This window comes from Erythrolamprus reginae, chromosome 3, assembly GCF_031021105.1.
Source record: "Erythrolamprus reginae isolate rEryReg1 chromosome 3, rEryReg1.hap1, whole genome shotgun sequence".
Taxonomy (NCBI): domain Eukaryota; kingdom Metazoa; phylum Chordata; class Lepidosauria; order Squamata; family Dipsadidae; genus Erythrolamprus; species Erythrolamprus reginae.
Window position 1 is genome coordinate 30,657,032 of NC_091952.1, and position 14,572 is coordinate 30,671,603.

General features: G+C 43.8%; 1 protein-coding gene across 1 annotated transcript in view; it reads right to left on the reverse strand.

The window, feature by feature from the left end:
• KCNS1 (potassium voltage-gated channel modifier subfamily S member 1) overlaps positions 1 to 8,876 on the reverse strand; it is a 42,404-nt gene extending 33,528 nt beyond the window's left edge. The window contains exon 1 of the mRNA XM_070748812.1: positions 8,386 to 8,876. The gene's annotated coding sequence lies outside the window, so the exon portion shown is untranslated. The remainder of the gene's footprint in view (positions 1 to 8,385) is intronic.
• Between the last annotated feature and the right edge of the window lie 5,696 nt (positions 8,877 to 14,572).

The following is a 14,572-nucleotide window of genomic DNA, read 5'->3' on the forward strand; positions in this document are numbered from 1 at the left end:
TTGGGTAAACTGAGGCCTCAGAACAGTCTTCAAGAACAGTTCCACATAGAATACATTACAGTGAACTATTGAAGTCAAACAAGAAAGAACAGTCTGTTTTCAGCCTCCGGAGGGGATGGGGAAGGCCCATTTTTTGCGCTCCCCAAGCTCCAGAGTCTTTTTTTAAGAACCTGGGGAGGGTGAAAATGGCCTTCCCCATCCCCCTGGAGGTCCTCTGGAGGTGCTTCGCAGGCCAGAAATGGTCCATTTCCCAACTTGAAACAGGTCATTTTTGGCCTCCAGAGGGCCTCCAGGGGGTGAGGCCATTTTTGCCCTTCGCAGCTCCTAAAAAGGCTCTGAAGCCTGGGGAGAGCAAAAAAACCAACCCAGAACTTTCGATTCAAATGGAAGTTGGCAAATAAGCCATTTTCTGCCTCCGGAGGGCCTCCAGGTTGGTAGGAAAGGCTGTTTTCGCCCCTTGCCAGGCTCCTAGAAACACTCTGAAGCCTGTGGAGAGTGAAAAATGGGCGGGTTATCATGTGCAGGGGGAGTGTCACACATGCATGCGCATAATGCACTTGGGGAAAAGGAATCCTCAATCTGAGTATTGCATTGGCAGTTCTGTGTCAGCAAAAACTTCAGAAGAGAAGGATTTAGGGGTAGTGATTTCTGACAGTCGCAAAATGGGTGAACAGTGTGGTCGGGCAGTAGGAAAAGCAAGTAGGATGCTTGGCTGCATAGCTAGAGGTATAACAAGCAGGAAGAGGGAGATTGTGATCCCCTTATATAGAGCGCTGGTGAGACCACATTTGGAATACTGTGTTCAGTTCTGGAGACCTCACCTACAAAAAGATATGGACAAAATTGAACGGGTCCAAAGATGGGCTACAAGAATAAACGTATCAGGAAAGACTTAATGGACTCAATCTGTATAGTCTGGAGGACAGAAGGAAAAGGGGGGACATGATCGAAACATTTAAATATGTCAAAGGGTTAAATAAGGTTCAGGAGGGAAGTGTTTTTAATAGGAAAGTGAACACAAGAACAAGGGGACAAAATCTGAAGTTAGTTGGGGGAAAGATCAGAAGCAACGTGAGAAAATATTATTTTACTGAAAGAGTAGTAGATCCTTGGAACAAACTTCCAGCAGACGTGGTTGGTAAATCCACAGTAACTCAATTTAAACATGCCTGGGATAAACATATATCCATTGTAAGATAAAATACAGGAAATAGTATAAGGGCAGACTAGATGGACCATGTTTCTGTTTCTATGGGGAGCATAAAGTTATGGGTGCGACCCCCTGCGCTCCCCTGTTTTAGGTACACAAACCAAAAAAGGTTTGCCACCACTGATCTAGAAGTTACAAATAACTCTATAAGTAGATTTAGGCAGAAGAGTAATTCCGATATGAGAATTAGCTGCTTTGCAGGATGGAGTATAAAGTTATGCAAAGTGGGATAAACAGCTGATCTTAGATGAAGAAAATTCTCAGACAGCCACTTGTCTGCCTTACCTTCCATGGAGCTGGAGGCTAAAACATATGAAAAATGGTTTCGGGAAATGGGCATGACTAGTTCAGTAAAGAGAAGAACCAAGGGAGACAGGATAGCAGTGTCCCAATATTTGAGGAGCTGCCACAAAGAGGAGAGGGACAACCTATTTTCCAAAGCACCTGAAGGCCAGACAAGGAATGATGGATGGAAACTGATCAAGGAGCGATTCAACCTAGAAATAAGGAGAAATTTTCTGGCAGTGAGAACAATCAACCAATAGAACAGCTTGACTTCAGAAGTTATTGGAGCTTCATCACTGGAAGCATTGAAGAAGAGGACTGCCATCTGTCAGAAATGATGTGCGGTCTTCTGCTTGGGTGGTGGGCGAGGTGGGTGGGTTTGGACTTGATGACCTACAAGGTCTCTTCCAACTTGGTTATTCTGTCTGTCTATTCCAGTGATGCTGAACCTATGGCAAGGGTGCCACAAGTGACACGCAGAGCCATATCTGCTGGCATGCGAGCTGTTGCCCTTGCTCAGCTCCAATGTGCATGTCTGTGTTGGCCAGCTGATTTTTGGCTCTCACAGAGGTTCTGAAGGGCATTTTTGGTTTCTAGGGAGCCTCTGGGAGGATGGGAGAGGACATTTTTACCCTCCAAGGAAGCCTTTGAGCCTGGGGAGGGCGAAACACGAGAAGCCAGAAGTTGGGAAACAGGCCATTTTCTGCTTCCAGAGGGCCTCTGGGGGTGGAGGAAACTGTTTTCGCCCTCCTTAGCCATTGAATTATAGATGTGGGCACTCAGGCATTTCCTGAGTGTGTGTGTGCCCACGCTGTTTTGGCACCCATGCCCACACTCTTTTGGCACTCAAGGAAAAAAAGGTTTGCCATCACTGGTCTATTTTGTCACTATGATATCAAGGTAGTGAAGGGCTACCAAACATTTTACTACCATATGGTGAGTGTAGCTTATGCAGGATGCCCTGAATTGTTTTCAACATCTTTCAGTGCAAATTAGGTGTTCTGGGGTGCTCTGCATCCCCCCCCCATCCAGGCATTAGCCCACCCCTGTATCAAGGTCACAGCAAGCTTTGTACTGCATACTGAGTGTTGCACTATTTTCAAGAGAGGCTTGGACAGCTACAAAATGGTGATAGTAGAGTATGAGTGATCCAAGGGCTATCTCTCTTTTTACATCTGGTTAAGGAAGAACAGGAAGACAAAACAGATGGAAAATTTCTTCCTTGCATTTCGATTTCATTCTCAAGGACAGATTAGGCTGCAATCAGACACCATCCAGAGATTTTCTGCAACAAAGACAACTACACCAGAGGTTTAAAAAGCTTGGACTTTTCTCCATCACCATAAATAGTGAGTCCTTGGAGAGGGGCGGCATAGAAATCCAATTAATATATTTTTTAAAAAGAATAGATGGAGATGCTTCTCTTCTGGGGTAATAATCTTCACATCCAATAAAATAAATTGTTGCCCACAAAAAATTTACATTGTATTGAATATACCAGTCTATTGCAAATAAGTAGCCTTAAAGGCTAATGTGGCTACAACTCAGCTACAAAGCATTGAAACAATCGCCAACAAGTCATTTAGGATTTTCAAACAAGGAACCACAGAATCCATCACTTGATAAAAATGTTTGGGATTGGAAGGATTTGGATCTCCTTCAGTTTCTTTTGCACCATGACTGAAAAACAGAATGTGAATAGGATGTATTTTAGTTTCTGATTTAGAATAGAAAATAAGGCAACTAAGTTAGAAAAAGTTATGCATAGCACATCTGGGCCGTGTCATCATCATCATCATCACCACCACAATTGATGAAGCTTGTATGATGTCTTATTCCAAACAACTCTAACAATCAAACAAATAAATTGCAATAAGATAAATGAAGAAATAGATGAGAATAAGGATACACACAAAAACCCCAAACACTTCCCTTTGCTACCATCTTTCACCATCTTCATGTTCACAGCTCAGATAAACTACTTGTGTAAAAGGTATAGAATCTATAGATTTAATCTATACTATAGAATAAAAAGCACTTACCACCCATTCAATGTCTTCCCTCTCAGCTGCACACATAAACTGACTCTCCGCTTGCAACACTTCTCACCATTCTGACATCTACATGGTATTAATATTCTCTAGACGGTACCTCATAATCTCCATAGATGCTCTTCCACCATTATCATAGCAACCTTCATTCTTCTAAGAAGTCAAACTGTACAAGATGTTCTCCAGCTTCTGTTTAAGCACAGGAGCTCATACCTGAATCTACACGAAGTCTGTTTATGCATTTTTCTCTGGAGTGGTCTCTGTATAAAAAGACTGTCTTCTACATAGACTGTTTAGAAAAAATAGTGTGGGCGGATGTAGAAGAGCACCCACATGAGGATAGAATGCATGAGGTTGGTTTTCTCTAGCCCTGAGCTTCCCTTTTTTTAATGGCAAATTCCATCATGCCAGCTACATCTTTGCGGAATGGCTGTGGGGTAGGGATTGTGCAACCTCACAGATCCAGAAAGAACCAAACTGGCAAAGATTGATCTAGGTCAAGGGAAGATCACCACGGACAACACATTTACTCTCCAAAAAGACCTCGACTTAGTCTCAGATTGGTTTAACACCTGGCAACTTCAAATATCAACCAACAAATGCTCTACCCTCCACATCGTCAAAAAGAATCCTAACCTCATATATAAACTGAATAAACAAATTCTCACAGACAACCCACACTCAATAAAAGACCTTGGAATACTAATATCAAATGACCTAAGTGCTAAAGCCCACTGCAACAATATCGCCAAAAGGCTTCTAGAGTTGTTAACCTGATCCTACTTAGCTTCTGCTCCGGCAATCTCACACTACTCACAGGAGCCTACAAAACTTTTGCCACACCCATCCTAGAATACAGCTCATCTGTCTGGAACCCATACCACATCTCGGACATCAACACCCTTGAAAACGTCCAAAAATATTTCACCAGAAAAGCTCTTCACTCCTTCACTCGAAACAGAATACCCTACGAAAATAGACTAACAATCCTGGGTCTAGAAAGCTTAGAACTACGATGCCTAAAACACGATTTAAGTATTGCCCACAAGATCATATGCTGCAACGTCCTACCTATCAATGACTACATCAGCTTCAACCGCAACAACATAAGAGCACGCAACAGATTCAAACTTAATATTAACTGCTACAAACTTGATTGTAAAAAAATATAACTTTAACAATCGAGTTGTCGAAGCATGGAACTCATTACCAGACTCAATAGTGTCAACCCCTAACCCCCAACATTTCTCCCTTAGACTATCCACAATTAAACTCTCCAAGTTCCTAAGAGGTCAGTAAGGGGTGTACATAAGTGCACCAGTGTGCCTTTTATCCTTTGTCCAATTGTCTTTCCTTTATCTCATATGTCATATATATTTTCTTCCTTTCATATATCTTCTCCTCTATTTTATATTTTTCTTTATATATACAGTATTACCTCATGTCTATTCTCTTCTATATGTATTGTGTATTGGACAAAATAAACAAATACAAATAAAAGTTCACATGGATTTTGAGAGTCAACTGCGGGCACTCTCACAAAATGGTTACAATGGTAATCCTATTGTTGGTCACTGAAAATCCTTTTCATCTGAAGATGAAGTGGTAAAATTGCTGCCTACCACTTCTTTTAGCTTCTTTGGATTCTGTTTTAGCAGTTTATCTTTTGGGGTTTCCCCCTTGGGCACTTCCAAAAATAATCCTGGGCTGCAGCAATTCACTGGGGTTTTTTTATTCAAAGAATGTTTCTGGGATTTATTTGACAGACAACCGAATGGAATAGAACGGAATGTTATCATGATTGGTTGCTTGTATAAAAAGGGGGGAGGGGGGGAAAAGAGCAAAAATATTTACATCCACATAGCTAAATAAATGAATAAACTAAAAATAGCATAAAAATAGACATAAAGCCTCTAAAATCCATTAAGTATTAATGTTCTGTACATTATTTACTGCTTTCAGTCCTTCATTAGATTTATGTAAAAAGTAAGAATAATGGAGTGGAGGAAGTAAATAACTTTATGGCATACAATATTAGAGTATGATGAAATGCAGAAATTTGCCTTGCTAATCTTGATGAATTTTTAAAAAAAACTATAAGGCGCTTACACTTTTTTAGATCTTTGGAGCAAAATCTTGAATGGTGACCAAATAGTAAAGGCTTTATGTGAAGGTAAAATTAAGCAAACTAGCCTTGAAAACTTAAGTGGACCCCTTATTTGTAGGAGTCGCAGAAGGGGAGTAATTGAGACAAGCATTTCCAGTCAACGAAGAAGTCAAGGCCTATAGTTTTTTAAAATCTATGTATTTATATATGTATATATATACATGGGGTGTCAAGTCAGTGTTGCCTCCTGGAAACACCCTAGACAAGTTCCTGTAATTTTTTGGGCAAAAGTTTAGAAGTGATTTGCCACTGCTTCCTTCCTAGGGATAAGAAATTATGATTGGTTCAAGATTACCCATCTGGCTTTGTATCTAAGATGGGACTAGAACTCATGATCTCCTAACCTCCTGTTTTTGAGTCAATGCCTTAACCACTGCACCAACTGGCTCTCTCTTTAAAGTGATCTAAAAAAATTGAGGAAGCAAACAGCCTGGAAACAACAAAAGGTGATGTCCTTGAGCCCTTTGCTCCAGCCAAAAGCCATGTTGTCTCTTCTTCATTTAGATTAATACAATAGCTGATTCAACAGAGTGTCTTCACTTGTCTTAATTGCAGGGCTCAGTTTGGCACCCGTTGACTTCCAAGATTCTAAGGCAGCATGACCATCAATTCTCTGGAGGGTAATTTGTACAGCTGCATTTCCCTGTCCTCCTGAAGAGCACGAGAGAAGGGAAGACTGTACAGTGAAGGTCATGGTTGAGTTAAGACCTGAACTTCTATCTTCTATGGCTACATTAAAATCCCATTTGTTGCATTGCTTCTCCAAACTCTGTCTTGAAAAAAGGCATTTATGTGCTATGCCTCGTAGCCAATTAGCATCAGATTTCCTCTGCATCAGTTCTGATTTTGACATGAAGGGGTCATTGACGGGAGAATGCCTTCTTCCCAAATAATCTACCCCAGTGGAAAATTGAGTCCTACAGATGCTTTCAGTGACATTTGAATAAGACTGCCTGAAACTTAGCAACTGTCATTTTATATTTATATCCTACCTTTCCCTAAAAGCTCAAGAAATGGCTTATCTTTCACAACAGCCTTGCTGGTTATATTACACTGAAAAATTCACCACAATCACTTCCTGCAGTGTGGCTGAGGGAGATAGAACCTGGATCCATTTATTCTGGTCCAGAACTTAAGAATTTGGACAATATGTGAAACATGTTCTTTTAAACTCTGAATTTGTATTTGCATATGTACTGTATGTGTATCTAACCCACATTTGAACAGAAAAAAATGGGCCATTTAACTGCAAGGAAAAATAGTGTGGTGCAAATAAAAATATTTTAGAATCCTGTTTTGGCAATCAGTTACTGTCTCTTCGTGACCAGTTAAAACGCAGGACCGGCTGCTATGTTTACAGAAGTGGTGAGCCAAAGCATTCCAGAACATCATTTGCCAGTTTGTGGATCTATAACATGACAGCCTGTCTTTTCTTTTGCACAATAAATCTTCTGACGAATAGGCATGATGGTCTGTGCTGCCTCGAGTTCACCCCCACGTTCAATTTATCTCAGTCTCCATCTCCGTGATGCCTGACTTGATAGCTAGGCCTACACTTCCTGCCCACGTCCTCCTCAGCTACGCTGGAAAAGTTTCCCGGAGCTCTCATCCAAACTGCTGCCAGCCACAGCAACAACCTGCAGGTGTTGTGGAGGTCATACGTTTGAATATAAAATACTTACTTTCTATAATCAAACGCAAACATAGACAAAACAGCCCATTCTGGAAAAACTGCTCAATGTGATTTGAAATACTCGGATTAATAAAACACCCTGCATGCATACAGGGACACATAGGAATTGCTTATTTCCTGGAGTGCTTTACTTTGTCTTCTTAAAATTTGAATTCTAATTGGAATAATGTTCTAACCTTCTTTATTATTCAGAATAAATCCTGGAGTTTATTCCTCTCCTCCACTCGCAACAGAATACCCTATGCAACTGGACTTACAATCCTACATTTAGAAAGCTTAGAACTACGTCACTTTAAACACGACCTAAGCATAGCCCATAAAATTACCTGCTACAATGTCCTTCCTGTCAAAGACCAGCTTCAACCACAACAATACAGGAGCTCACAACAGATACAAACTTAAAGTAAACCCCTCTAAACTCGACTGCAGGAAATACGACTTTAGTAACCGAGTAGTTGATGCATGGAACTCACCACCAGACTCCGTAGTATCATCACCTAACCCTCAGAACTTTATCCTTAGATTATCCACTGTTGACCTCTCCTGATTCCTAAGAGGTGTGCCTTCCATCCCCTGTGCTAATGTTTCTTTTTATTAGTATCATGCATATAAATATTATTATATCTTTGTATATCACCCATATGTACTTGGCAAAATAAATAAATAAATAAAATCAAATTAAGTAAAGCACTGCAACTCAGTCAGGATGCATCTTTTCCTGCTTAACACTGTTCCAATTCTCTGCTCTCCTGCCATTACATAAGGGGCCTCTCCTCATGACTAGCGACAAACACTCTGCACACGCTCCAGGGCACTCTTCGTTAAGTAAGAAGAATCCTGCAGGTTAGTGGAAGGTGAAACCGCTTGGACCCCAGGGAATTAAAGATGGGCCGATTTCTGGAGAAGGAACTTCATCTGAGCGTCTGCCTAGGGCTGAGTTCCGCGGGCGCCCATCTCTTTCCCAGCGAATGCCACTTACCTCTATGGCACGGCAGGCGCCTTCAGCCGGTGCGCCCCGGCCAAGGACTCCGGACGCAGCGGAGCGCGCACATGTCGGGCGGCAGCAGCGGCGACGAACTCACCCCGCCAGAACCGCGCTCCGCCCGAGCCATGTGCGCCTCGGCTGGGAGGCTCCCGGTCCTTTCGCTCTCCTCCCGGATCCAGCACTGGAAGCGGACCTCTCGCCGCAGCAGCCCAAGCGCCCTTTTCTTGGTGCCGAAGGCGTCTGCCGCTCAGTCTTGCGCGTCTCCAGAATCGCCTCCAACCAGCCCGGCCGGGGGGATCCGCACTGAGGGCTGGTGCAACCGCTCTCAGTGAAGGGCCACGCAGCTCCCTCTCGCAACCCCGTCCAGGCACCGTCTACAAATGGTCGCTTTGTTGCTCGCCAGAAAGAGGGAGGGAGCGAGGGAGAAACGCCGCGGCGAGCCCCGCACGTAGTTTTTCTTCCTTTCCAAATCAGGGAGGTTGCCCGATGGTGACTTTCTCCCTGGAACCCGGGGGTAATGGGAGGAGGACGGACCAAGCGCCTCGTCTCTCCGTGGGGGGTCTCCGGTTCCTCCCCGCGCGTAAAGGCCACTCGGGAGGCAATTAATTACGAGCGTCTCTTGGCCACCGAGCTGAGACAAAGACGCAGAAGAAGAGACGGAAAAGCCACCGAGGAAACCTCGGCTGGATTTGTGTCTGGCCAAGAAATCAAAAGAGCGGAAAGAAAAGCAGTTTCTCTGGCAGCTGAATAGTTTGCAAGGTCGAGGGATCGGCAATACGGGTAGTCCTCGACTTGCAACAGTTCCTTTAGTGACTGTTCAAAGTTACAAGGGCATGGAAAAAGTGACTTGTGGCCATTTTTTACAACGACTGCAGGATCTTTGTGGTCACAGGATCAAAATTTAGGTGCTGGGCAACTGGTTCATATTTATGACGGTTGCAATGTCCTTGGGTTGTGTGATCACCTTTGGCGACCTTTTGACATGCAAACTCTGTGGGGAAGCCAGATTCACACAACACCTGTGTCATTAATTTAACAACTACAGTGATTCATTTAAAACATGTTGGGCAAGTCGTAAAAGGGGGCAAAGCATACACTGATATAAGAATATTTACATACATGATACTAGTAAAAGAGAAACATTAGGACAGGGGACAGTAGGCACTCTGGTGCACTTATGCACAATTAGCAATATAAAGTGTGGGCTCATTTTTGTTTGTTACTTGAGGGCTACCTGTGGTTTGCGAGCTATCCAACAGAGATTTATTTATTTTATTATTTATTTATTTATTTATTTTGTCCAATGCACAATAATACACAATTAAGGTTATAGAGGTTATACTCGAGTAAAATATATTAGAGAAAGAATAGAAGTGAAAATTTAGGAATAGACTATATCAATTAGAGAATAGAAGGATATTATGAGAGCAGTATAAGAAGAATAGAATAGAGGAATAGTAGATATGATATATGAGATATAGGAGAGACAATAGGATGGGACGGGAGGCACACTAGTGCACCCCCCTTACTGACCTCTTAGGAATCTGGAGCGGTCAACTGTGGATAGTCTAAATGTAAAATGTTGGGGGTTAGGGGAAGATACTACTATGAAACAATGGGAGACACTTTCCCCTCTTCAGCCCAAAGTCAAAAGCAGGAAAGAAGCCGAAGTATCTTTCTCTAAAAAAGAATTGTTTAATACAGTTTGTGAAAAACCAAACCTCTAGGGAGAAGTGGGGTTTTTATTAGTTAAAATTTCCAGCTTGCCTTTTCTTCAGCGGTTCCAACATCATCTTTGATTTTCGCCTCATAATCACAATCTTGCACTACCAGTTAAGCTGAGAGAGAACAACTGGGCCCAAAGCCACCCGGAAGTTTCCGTGGCTGAGAATGATCTTGAACCCAGCTTCTCCGAGGCCTTGCCCTTTGGGGATCATTGAATATGGGAGTCCATACAGAAAAGCCATTTGCTGGCTAAAGAACTATTGCCATGTTAACAGGGATACTTTCGCTAGCATAACGTTTTGCTTTCGTCACATGGATATTTTTAAAATTCCACATGAAGCATATGTTTTACTGTGTTAGGATGCAGGGCCCAAGAGAAGGTGAAGCAATAACAGTACCCACCCAGCTGTCCTTATCAAACCTCTATGCAGATTGACCGTTACAATAGTCATCTGCCAATTTAAAAATACATTAGATTTTAAAACAGTTTTAAAACACTGCTTCCAGTCACAACATGTAGACTAACGTATCCCTTTGCACAAAAGCAAGCCAGAGGCACAGGGAGCCCTCATTCTCACAGTCCTTGATTTATGGCTCTGTTATTTTTGCAGTGTGGTCAACATGACACAGGGGACATGCCTTCAGGGACTGACATATTATGGGCAGGATAGCATAGCTCAAACAGTTTAATATCACACCCACTGTTATAACACTCTTGCCCTAAAATCATATTAGTAACCAGTCGAGATGGATTTGGAATACAGGGGTGCAGTCAAGCATAATAATAAATGTTTTCGTTTTCTTGGATATAGCTCTCTTGGAGGAAGCTCAACGGGAGAGGGAGCTTTCAGAAGAGAGGGGAGATCCCAGTTGGCTCCGAGTGTGAGATGAAGCAAAAGTTATTTCTTGTTTATGGTAATTAGCAATAGATGGGATCAGCAACAAGGAAGCCAAGATGTAAAAGCATATGTTATGTGGAACAAATGATGCGTGCAGATTTCAGGGTTACTTTGCTCCAGGAAAAGGATGTTTTTAAATGAATTTTTCTAAAAAAGCTCTCCAAGGATTGACGTCATTATCTATGTATTTTTTTCTGGAAAGCATTCTTCTGAGGAAAGAGGAATCCTAAGCAAAACAGCTCAATAGTATTTAGAGAAACAATCTCAGATCAAGACATTTAAAAGAAAACCATTGAAAACCCATTTGTAGTGAATAAACTAGTATGGCATGACTCAATATTAAGACAGGACAGAGATTACGGTTTAACCAGAGATGATTTAAATATCTTGGTGATGAGAAATGAAGATGATATACTAGTTGTAGGCTTGTCAATGTTGCTGAAATAAGTATTTCCGATCGTTCTTTTTTCTTTACGTGAAATACGGAAAACCTCAATTTCTGCTTTCTGTGTAGGTACAAGCTATTTGCAGAAATAATCAACTGTGTGGTTCCTCTGTGTAACATTACTGTAGTGAATTGGAAGCATGTAGGAGTGTTATAGTTGGACACTGCCCACTCTTTTTGAGAATACTGTATATTCTCCTTTGCAATTTATAGTGTTCTTACATAAGGCCTAACCTAGAAGAAATATGTTCTTATCCTAAAGCTTGTAAGATTCAGTATTGTGGAAAGAAAAATTGATATATGGATCCCTGTAGCTTTTTCAGCCCATAAAAGATTCAACATCAGATCCCCATACCAAAAATTCTCTTCTCTTCTCTTCTCTTCTCTCTCATGCCACCTCACCTCATCTCACCTCCTCTCTCCCACTCTCACTCCCCCCCTTTCTCACACCTCACTCCTGAAAGACTTTAAATAATAATAATAATAATAATAATAATAATAATAATAATAATTTATTAGATTTGTATGCCGCCCCTCTCCAAGGACTCTGAGCAGCTCACAACAAATAAAACATCATATACAAATCCAATGTTAAAACAGTCTTTAAAAAAACCTCTATTAAAAACAGTCATACAACCCAAACACACCATCCATAAAGTCAAAGGCAGCTAAGGATATATCAGTTCCTCCATGCCTGGCGACATAGATGAGTTTTCAAAAGTTTGCCAAAGGCAAGGAGGGTGGGGGCAGTCCTAATCTCCAGGGGGAGCTGATTCGAGAGGGCCGGGGCCACCACAGAGAAGGCTCTTCCCCTGGGTCCCACCAGACGGCATTGTTTCGCACGGGACCTGGAGAAGGCCAACTCTGGGACCTAATTGGTTGCTGGGATTCATGCAGCAGCAGGCGGTCCTGGAGGTATTCTGGTCCGATGCCATATAGGGCTTTATAGGTCATAACCAACACTTTGAATTGTGACTGGAAACTGATTGGCAGCCAGTGCAGGCTGCGGAGTGATGACAAAACATGGGCATATCTGGGAATGCAGCCGCATTCTGCACGATTTGAAGTTTCCGAACACTCTTATTTATTTATTTATTTATTTATTTATTACTTAGATTTGTATGCCGCCCCTCTCCGAAGACTCGGGGCGGCTCACAACACGTGGAAACAAATCATAAATAATCTGACAAATTTAAAATATTTAAAGATTTTAAAAAGACCCCATATACTAACAGACATACACACAAGCATGCCATATATAAATTAAACATGCCCAGGGGGAGATGTTTCAGTTCCCCCATGCCTGACGGCAAAGGTGGGTTTTAAGGAGTTTACGGAAGGCAGGAAGAGTAGGGGCAGTTCTAATCTCTGGGGGGAGTTGGTTCCAGAGGGCCGGTGCCGCAACAGAGAAGGCTCTTCCCCTGGGGCCCGCCAACCAACATTGTTTAGTTGACGGGACCCGGAGAAGGCCCACCCTGTGGGACCTAATCGGTTGCTGGGATTCGTGCGGCAGGAGGCGGTCTCGGAGATATTCTGGTCCAATGCCATGAAGGGCTTTAAAGGTCATAACCAACACTTTGAATTGTGACCGGAAACTGATCGGCAGCCAATGCAGACTGCGGAGTGATGGTGAAACATGGGCATACCTAGGTAAGCCCATGACTGCTCTCGCAGCTGCATTCTGCACGATCTGAAGTTTCCGAACACTTTTCAAAGGTAGCCCCATGTAGAGAGCATTACAGTAGTCGAACCTCGAGGTGATGAGGGCATGAGTGACTGTGAGTAATGAGTCCCGGTCCAGATAGGGCCGCAACTGGTGCACCAGGTGAACCTGGGCAAACGCCCCCCTCGCCACAGCTGAGAGATGTTTTTCTAATGTGAGCTGTGGACCGAGGAGGACGCCCAAGTTGCGGACCCTCTCTGAGGGGGTCAATAATTCCCCCCCAGGGTGATGGACGGACAGATGGGATTGTCCTTGGGAGGCAAAACCCACAGCCACTCCGTCTTATCCAGGTTGAGCTTGAGTCTGTTGACACCCATCCAGGCCCCAACAGCCTCCAGGCACCGGCACATCACTTCCGCCACTTCGTTGACTGGGCATGGAGTGGAGATGTAAAGCTGGGTATCATCCGCATATTGATGATACCTCACCCCATGTCCTTGGATGATCTCGCCCAACGGTTTCATGTAGATGTTGAATAGCAGGGGGGAGAGGACCGACCCCTGAGGCACCCCACAAGGGAGAAACCTAGGAGTCGACCTCTGACCCCCCACTAACACCGACTGCGACTGTCCAGAGAGGTAGGAGGAGAACCACTGAAGGACAGTGCCTCCCACCCCCAACCCCTCCAGCCGGTGCAGAAGGATACCATGGTCGATGGTATCGAAAGCCGCTGAGAGGTCAAGGAGCACCAGGACAGAGGATAAACCCCTGTCCCGGGCCCGCCAGAGATCATCCATCAACGCGACCAAAGCGGTTTCCGTGCTGTAACCAGGCCTGAAACCCGACTGCTGGGGACCTGGATAATCGGCTTCTTCCAAGGACCGCTGGAGCTGGAGTGCCACCACCTTCTCGACAACCTTCCCCATAAAGGGAAGGTTGGAGACTGGACGATAGTTGTTAAGCCCGGCTGGGTCCAGGGATGGCTTCTTGAGGAGGGGGCGCACGAGCACTTCTTTATAGAGTGATGGAAAAACTCCCCTCCCCAAGGAAGCGTTGGTAATCTCCTGGGCCCAGCTCCGTGTCACCTCCCTGCTGGCCGAAACCAACCAGGAGGGACACGGATCCAGTAAACAGGTGGCAGAACTCACAGCTCCAATGGCCTTGTCCACTTCATCAGGTGTCACCAGATCAAACTCTTCCCAGACAGGTGGACAAGTACGTGCCCCAGTCACCTCGACTGACTCATTGTCAGTCGACTCTGTTTTACAATTGGAGTCGAGATCGGCCCGGATCTGAGCGACTTTATCAGCGAAAAACGTGTTAAAATCCTCGGCACTACTCTGCAAGGGCTCCCCAACTCCCCCCTGGTTAAGAAGGGAGCGGGTCACCCTAAACAGAGCGGCCGGGCGGGATTCCACTGATGCAATCAAGGCGGCATGGTACGCGCAT